Here is an 8,499-nt window from a genome sequence, read left to right on the forward strand (position 1 = left end):
TGAGTAGGATATTTACAATGCATTGTAGTAATTCATGAACAAAAACATTCCACATTATTATTATTAATATACATATATATCAAATTAGAAACATCAATATTATATCAAATAGATAACAAAAACAGTTGACTCATTCTACTGATATATAAGCATAGATATTTACAATACATAATAATAATAATCTCTCAATATAACAATTACTCAACGGTGCAAGCATGAGAGCACGTCTAGGCTGTTCCAAAAAAGAGCATGCAAATGTGTGTATAAATAATCTTGCGTATACATGCACACGCACACGCACGACGCACACGCACACGCACACGCACACGCACACGCACACGCATACTCGTACGCACACACGACCACCCTAGATACATACGTAGCTACCAGTATTAAGCTTGGCAGTGACGATTTCGCCAGAGACATACACTACAGTAGTGGATTACTGAAATCAATTTAATGCAATGAACACTACATGCTACACGTTTTATGTCTGCGCGCGTTTCAGTTCACGTGCATTCTGCATGCATATAGGTGTGCGTGCGTGCGTGCTGTGCGTGGCGTGCGTCAGCGTGCGGTTGCGTGCGTGCGTGGTGCGTGCGCTGCGGACGTGCGCGCTCTTGTGTTCGCGAATTTGCGTGTGGCGTTTGCATTTGCGTACGTTCGCGACTGCCTGCGTAATTTCACAAAATCCTCGCTCTGCTGAGACAATTCTTCTCGTGGTTGGGTTTCAAATCCGCTGACAGCAACGACAACGTACGATAATAATATTAGCTGTTCAGTCTGTCTCGCACCGGAATGTTATCATAGTTGTTCCACGTAGTTGCCAATTGTTTGCCACAATTTTATACTGGCTGGTTTAACATAATGCTATTTATTAACAACGTTGGATCGTTTTACTATGTGCACACACTTTGTTACTATTATACGTATCAGATTAAACTCCTCGCCACTTATTCGTCCACCTCAACAACCTTCTATATATACGCAACACAGTGAAAAGCGATCTCGCGACTGCTAAACATACGATTTAGATTACATACATATAATTTCATGGTTATCGGCCACTGTCTATTTACAGGCGTTATTTGTTAAGGGTTGGCGTCTAGTGTTATGGCTTGAGGCTTAGGCATTAGGCGTTAACTTTATGCGTTAGCGTTAGCCGTATAGAGTTGAGGATATTAGGGTTAGTGTTAGTGTGATGGTTAGCGATTAGGGTATGAGTTAGGGTTAGCGCCTGTTAGGGTTGAGGATTAGGTGGTTAAGGTTATGCCCGTTAGTTGCTATGCCAATTATTTCTGACATAACCACAGCAGATGTATGCCCAGAATCTCAATTTCCTAATCCCAAATGTGATTCACACAAACATTGCCAGCAGTACATCACAACTGCATTTTTTATTTCCCAGCTGTTGACAGTACCGTTGTGCGTCGTAACAGAATCTAAGACAACCAGTGATGGCAGTAGCATCCATTCCATCCTCCTGCGCGTGTGAATTCCTTCCATTGTGCTCATTTCCATGTTCGCCTCTCACGCAATAGTTGACATGATCTACTGTGATACTACGTAGGCAGTTAGCCCTACGCTAGTAGAGGTTTTCGCATTATTTCCGTGCGTCGCTCGCGTGCGGTGCTCGCGCGCTATATAGTTATCGTGTTTGTGCGCATGGCGTGCTCGTGCGCGTATATCGGTATGTTTGTGTGCGGGTGCGTGCTTACGCGCGTATAAGGTATCTGTTTGTGCGCATGCGTGCTCGTTGGCGTATATCCTGTATGTTTGTATGAGTGCCGTGCTCGCGCGGTATAAGTATCTTGTTTGTGCGCATGTGTGCTCCGTGCGCGATATATCTGTATGTTTGTGTTGCGGTGTGGCGTGCTTGCGCGCAGCAGTATTAAGATAATCTGTTTGTGTGCGTGCATTGCTTAAGCAACGATATACGTTTTTGGCATGTAAAGTAAGTACACGTGTACTATAACCAGCAAGCCAAAAAATCAACGCTAATTTTTTGGTCCTGCAGTCTCTTGATCTTCTCCATCTGCGTCGTGGATTGTGATGCTTTCTATTATGAACGCAAGAATTAAACACGAGAATAAACACATCTGAGTTAAATATAAGCTAGGCTAGCCGAATCAAACGCTAGATACGAGCACAGAATACCTCAGTGTCTTCTAAATATATTTTGGTAATAGGAAGTAGCAACATGGAAATAAAATCAATTTGTGCATGAATATAGATATGTGTCACACATGTAAACGCGTTCCTCCGCCTCTGCTTATGCTGTTGTTAAAAATTCTCCACACACGTTACGTTCCAAAAGTTTTCCCCTATATAAAAACGGGGACTTACATATTGGCGATCTTGCGAGAAGATATTCTGTATATCAGGCATGCCATTGTCTTTTTCGCTATGTAGCCACTTCGGTGTCTTTCGCGTCCATTCACGTAGCGGTGTTTTGCATGCCGCTGTTGCCAAGTCACGCTGCTGCCACCTGGTAACAGGCTGTATCAAAAATTATTCAGGCGCGACAATAGATGAAAAGCTTATACTGGCTAAAACTATTAATAATCAATCTTGATAACCTCATAAAGATTCATCTTGCTATAAGTTCTAAGGCTTTGCTCTCGAAGATGGAGCTAGTCACGATTGTAATCAACCTTTGTAAAGTACCTGGCATCGCGTGGGGGCTACAGCAAAACATTCACTCATTGCCTGTTGCTCATTTGCACGCGCATATATCCTTTTAAGCGGACTACGGTTTTTCGGTTAAATATCTTTCCGCTTGTATATATGTAAACCTCAACCAGCTGAAAAGTCACAGTTGAGGACCTCGTCTTACCTCACCATTTGATTGAATGAATCCGTGGCACCATTTCACGGCTTCCACCGGCCACCGGACGGGATAAACGGCTTATTGAACTGAAATGAAACAAAATAGAAGGCCGATATGAACATGAGTATCCATCAGAATGGTCTAGATCTCAAAATGTTTTTACGTTGGTTAAATTTGCAAAAATCTAAACGATTTGGTAATTTCTGTTGTCTAACACTATTCCACCAGTACTGTTCAGATACTGGCGTCTCTCTGTTTTTCACCGGCAAATTAGGGCATATAAAGAAGGTATATGAGCATGAAAAGTAAACAGAAACACTAATTGTATTTTCATACATTTTATTTTGTACAAATAACACACAAATATACTACTTGATGGTGCTAGAAATTCGTGACGTAATCACTTTCAGTATGCACCGGAATGTTATCATAGTTGTCTCCACGTAGTTGCCAGTTGTTTCCACAATTTTATACTGGCTGGCTGGCACACTTTGTTACTATTATACGTATCAGATTAAACTCTCGCTCCTTATTCGTCCACCTCAACAACCTTCTATATACGCAACACAGTGAAAAGGAACCGCGACTGCTAAACATACGATTATATTACATACATATAATTCATGGTTATGGCCACTCACTGTCGTTATTTACAAGGTTATTGTTAGGGTTGGAGTTAGTGTTATGGTTAGGCTTAGGATTAGGGTTAGCGTTAGCGTTAGCGTTAGCGTTAGAGTTAGGATTAGGGTTAGTGTTAGTGTGAGGGTTAGGATTAGGGTTAGGCTTAGGGTCAGGGTTAGGATTAGATGGGTTAAGGTTATGCGTTAGTTGCTATGCAATTATTCTGACATAACCATACAGATGTAATGACCGAATCCAATTTCCTAATCCCCAAATGCGATTCACAAACATAGCAGCAGTACATCACAACTGTATTTTTATTTTCCCAGTGTTGACAGTACCGTTGTCGTCGTAACAGATCTAGGCAACACAAAACATGCAGTGATGCATAGCATCAATTCTCATCCTCGCTGCGCGTGTGAATTCTTCCATTGTGCTCATTTCCATGTGCCTCTCACCAATAGTTGACATGATTACTGTGATACTACGTAGCATAGCCTACTATAGAGGTTTTCGCATTATTTGCGTGCGTGCTCGCGCGCGTATAGTTATCTGTTTGTGCGCATGCGTGCTCGTGCGCGTATATCGTATTATGTTTCTGTGCGGGTGCGTGCTTGCGCGCGTACAAGTATCTGTTTGTGCTCGCCGGCCAATCGGGGCCGTCGGCCCGCGCCTGTCGCGCCGGTCCAATCCGCACAGCGCTATCGTCGCCCCCGCGTCACAGCGCTCCCCCGCTGACGGACGAGTGCATGCCTCGCAACGTACGCGTATTTCACGGGTGTCGTAGCCGATCTGATTTGCTGGCGTGCTATTGCTTACGTCACGTATAACGTTTGCGGAATGTAATCAAAGTAAGTACACGCTACTATAACAGAAGCCAAAAATCAAACGTAATTTGTGGTTCCTGCAGTCTCTGTTTCTCATCTGCCGTCGGTTGATTTGATCTCTATTATGACTGCAAGATAAACACGGTGAGAATAAACACGATCGGCAGTTAAATAATGCTAGGTGTAGGCGGAATACAAATCAACAGAATAACCAAGCTGTCTTTAAATATATTTTGGTATCATAAGAAATAGCCAAAATGGAATAAATCGATGTGCCGATATAATATGTGTGCACACATGTAACGCCGTTGCCTCACGCTCTGCTTATGCTGGGTGCTTTAAAATTCGCCACACACGTTACGTTCAAGGCTTTCTCCCCTATCATAGGACGGGGATTCACATATTGCGCATCTTGCCGCAGAAGAGATTCTGATCTCAGTGCATAAGCCATTGTCTTTTTCATGTAGCCACTTCGGTAGTCTTTCGCGTCCATTCCCTAGCCGCGTGTTTTGATGCCGCTGACTGCCAAGTCACCTGCTGCCACCTGGTAATCGGACTGTATCAAAAATTTATTTCAGCGCGACATAGATGCAAAAGCTTCAATGACTTGGCTAAAACTAATTAATATCAATCTTTTGTAACCTTCATAAAGCATTCATCTTTCTTAAGATTCTAAGGCTTGTCTCGAAGATGCGAAGCTGGTCACCGATTGACCCAAACGCTGTAAGGTACGTGGCATCGCCGCTGGCGGCTAACAGCAACATTTCACTCATTGCCTCGCTCATTTGCACACGCAATACCTTTTAAGCTGGATGATACGATTTTTGCGGGTAAATATCTTTCGCTTGTATATATGTAAACCTCGACCACGCTGAAGTCACAGTGAAACCTCGTGCTTTACGAGTCACCATTTATGAATGATTCTGTGGCCACCTTTCCCACGTTCCCACGGCCACCGCGTCGGGATAACCCCTTGAACTGCCCAATGAAACAAAATAGAATGGCGGATATGAAATATTGAGTATCATCAGCAATGCGTCTATAGGCCACTACTCGTTTAGAACTTAGCAGTTTCTGATCTGACCTTTACACCAATTTGATTTTTAGATTAAATTTCCCAAAAAAATCTCTTTGCTTGCTTAACTCAAATAGCCATCAGCAATTATGTCAGCCATGCAGGAAATTGCCTAAGATTAGAGCAGCTGGAAATCGATAGCTGACTTGAGCTCAATAACACAGGCAAAAACTCTATATCATACGGGCTAGCAGGACACTACCCGAGTTTCGATGCAATCTACGATGATGCCCCCGGTAGAGTGCTCGTTAAGAAACGACTCCGCATAAAAAGTCATATTCGACTCTGCCTGTTGTTCACTACACAATGCGCCAGCACGACGAATAGGCAAAACCGGGTCGACGGTCGTCTATGGTTGCTCAGACATTCTCCGGCAGTCTCGCAGGAGGCTTTGCATGCAGCGCCACCTGGTTACAAAGCGACGTCGCAGGGCCGGACCCTGAGAGTAACCGGCGTATACAACTAAGGCAGCGAAGATAGTACATTCCTGCTGGAACCGAGTCATTGCGAGGGCCCACAGTTCCACATGTGGCGGAGACATTATGTGAGAACGACGGCGCACAGGAGCAGAGGAGCGTCTTGGTTGCGCGGCGCGCAGGGTCTTTGATAGGGGCGAGGCACTCACGGTGCGAATCGATAAAGCCACAACTTTTATGACAGAGGTGCCGTCCTCCCGGCAGGTGACGAAGACCGTAACGCCGTCTTACGTCGATCTGCCATCAGTCGCGCCTTACGTCGACACACACTTATGTCGTTGCGCTTACAGCTGACGGTACTCCACCTGGCGAGAAGAGCATGCCAAGAAAACTTGCCTAAACAAGGTGAGGCAGCATGTGGCAAATTCACAGTTAAGGACAAGGGTCTTTATAGTGTTCGATCGAATTTAGAACCATTGGAATGAGGCGCGAGGCTCTCGCCCGTCACTCCGATTACGAACAAAACTCGATAGGCGACAGGAGGTAAAACGTCAATCGCTGTGGGCCGGTGCAGGTAAGACACCATTCCAATCGGCTTCGCAGTGCATATACACGGTGACGGAAAACGTACGCACCGGAAAAACTGATCATCGGGGTGGACTTCTTAAATAAACTGTCCAAAAAAGCAGCTTACCTGATACGCGCTTCAATAAAAACGGCATCCGTCCAAACCACCATGCCCATGGCCACTGCGTTCTGCAAACTGGCCGGTCGCGACGAATCCATTGGGGATGAGAGCGCTATGCACGGGAGAATCATTGCGAAGAGGCTCGCAAAGAACACGAATCCACTTTGTGTAAGTGCTTTCATGCGCCGACCAGATTGCGCGCGCAGAGACGGTGAACAGCAATGCGGCGATCGCTCGTCTGCATGGAAGCTGTCGGCAACCACGTCTGAAAGGAAAGAATGTGTATTAGCATGTCGAGAAAGTCTCAACAGAGATCGGCGAAAATGCATTTCTAAAACTCGCCGTTCAGCTCGCACACGTTCTCTCGAAAGACTGCAGGAAAGAAGCGATGAAACGTGAAACAGCTGAATCGCGCCCGACCCAATTTAAGAGGACACTGCGTAGGAAATATTCGAGCGGCGTTAGGGCTAGTCATCGCCCACTGCCCTGATAGCTATAGCAAACTCATTGCCTAATCTTGCACGCTGTAATACTATAAGCGGATACGTCTTTATCAAGTTAGAATCTTTCGCTTGCATATATGTAAGCCTCGACACGTTTCAAGGTAACAGTGAACAAAGCTTCTCAGTCTTGCCAAATCAACATTTATGAAGTGAAATTACCTGGCACATGTTCCCACGCTCTACTCGGCCCAACCGGGTCGGCGGAAAAACTCGAAATCGTCGACTTTTAACTGCCAATCGAAACAAAATAAAAGGCGCATACGAACTACGAGTATGCCATCAGAAGAGGGTAGTAGTCACTACTCGTTATAGAACTTTAGCAGTTCTGAAGTTATACCTTTATGACCCATGATTTTTAAGCGCGAAAGTTTCCGCAACCACATATTGTCCTGCTGTTTTCAATAAAGTCCCCTAAATTCTAGTACAAGCACAACTTTATGACGGAAGTGCCGTCCGTCGTCAGGGAAGGAAGAACCACACCGTTCGAACGGTCGGGTCAGCAGGTGGGGTCTCACGTCAACGGAAATGGCGGGGTGTTTGCCCCGTTTTTTTAAATTGCGTCGGGTTTAATGGGCGTATTAACTTTTATTATGTAATACGAATGTATACGGAAAACGACTCCATGATGTCTAACTATGATTAGCCTAAATAGAGCACCTACACCTGAATTTTCGTGTACAAGCTACAAAAACTAGCTAGGGCCTAACACTAATCACGCTAACGTAGTTTGTATGATTTAGCAAACGTAAGTAAACATTTTAAATTTATTAGCTTAAAATGTTTACTTACGTTTGCTAAATACCATACATTGTCCTCATACATAAGTAATCTAAAGCATTATTACTGAGATTGCATCATGCATATGTGAGAAATTACGTAAACATTAACAAATTGCATTTTTCTTTCAAAAAACATTTCTGGCGGCGTGCGATGTGTTGCGAGATGGCTGTGAGGCAATTCGCTCACTGCACCTGCCCACTAATTTAAGAATGACTCCTAACATAGATATATTAAAAACAAAGGTATTTGTACGTATATATGTGTACTCGTTATATTATCTTGCATTCTAACTATTGAAATAATATTAGTGTAGAAATAACGTATAGAAATAATAATAATAATAATAATAATAATAAATAATAAGTATAAGAAATAAATATAGCTGCCTCATATTCCTATATATAGATATATTCCTACTATATATATATTCTATATTTCTATGCCTCTAAGCTAACTGACGTCAATGCTTTAGTATTGACCGCTCTTATTCGGCCAGGCGCAGCACCAGGTTGTACAGTTTGCTACAGTAAAAAACCCGCCATATAGAACATAGATTTTCCAAGTTTTGCCTCAACATTTCTTATATAGAATGGTGCTTACTAAAAATTAGGCCCTCAAAAGCCCGTTCTTAAATAGGTTCTTAATGTTTTTCTACTTTGAATATGTACTAGCTGCAAACCCGCGCTACGGCGGGCTTAGCTGACTGTGATGCATGTAGTTACCAGATACAGCTACGTGTTTGGCTTTAAGGTGTTATAT

The 8,499-nt window shown here is 43.6% G+C and overlaps 1 protein-coding gene across 1 annotated transcript in view; it reads left to right on the forward strand.

Moving 5' to 3' along the window:
- The window catches only part of LOC106820925 (serine/threonine-protein kinase NLK-like), a 37,432-nt gene that overhangs the window by 4,447 nt on the left and 24,486 nt on the right, over positions 1-8,499 (forward strand). The window lies entirely within an intron of this gene.

Source organism: Priapulus caudatus, unplaced genomic scaffold (assembly GCF_000485595.1).
Source record: "Priapulus caudatus unplaced genomic scaffold, Priapulus_caudatus-5.0.1 Scaffold3, whole genome shotgun sequence".
NCBI lineage: Eukaryota > Metazoa > Priapulida > Priapulimorpha > Priapulimorphida > Priapulidae > Priapulus > Priapulus caudatus.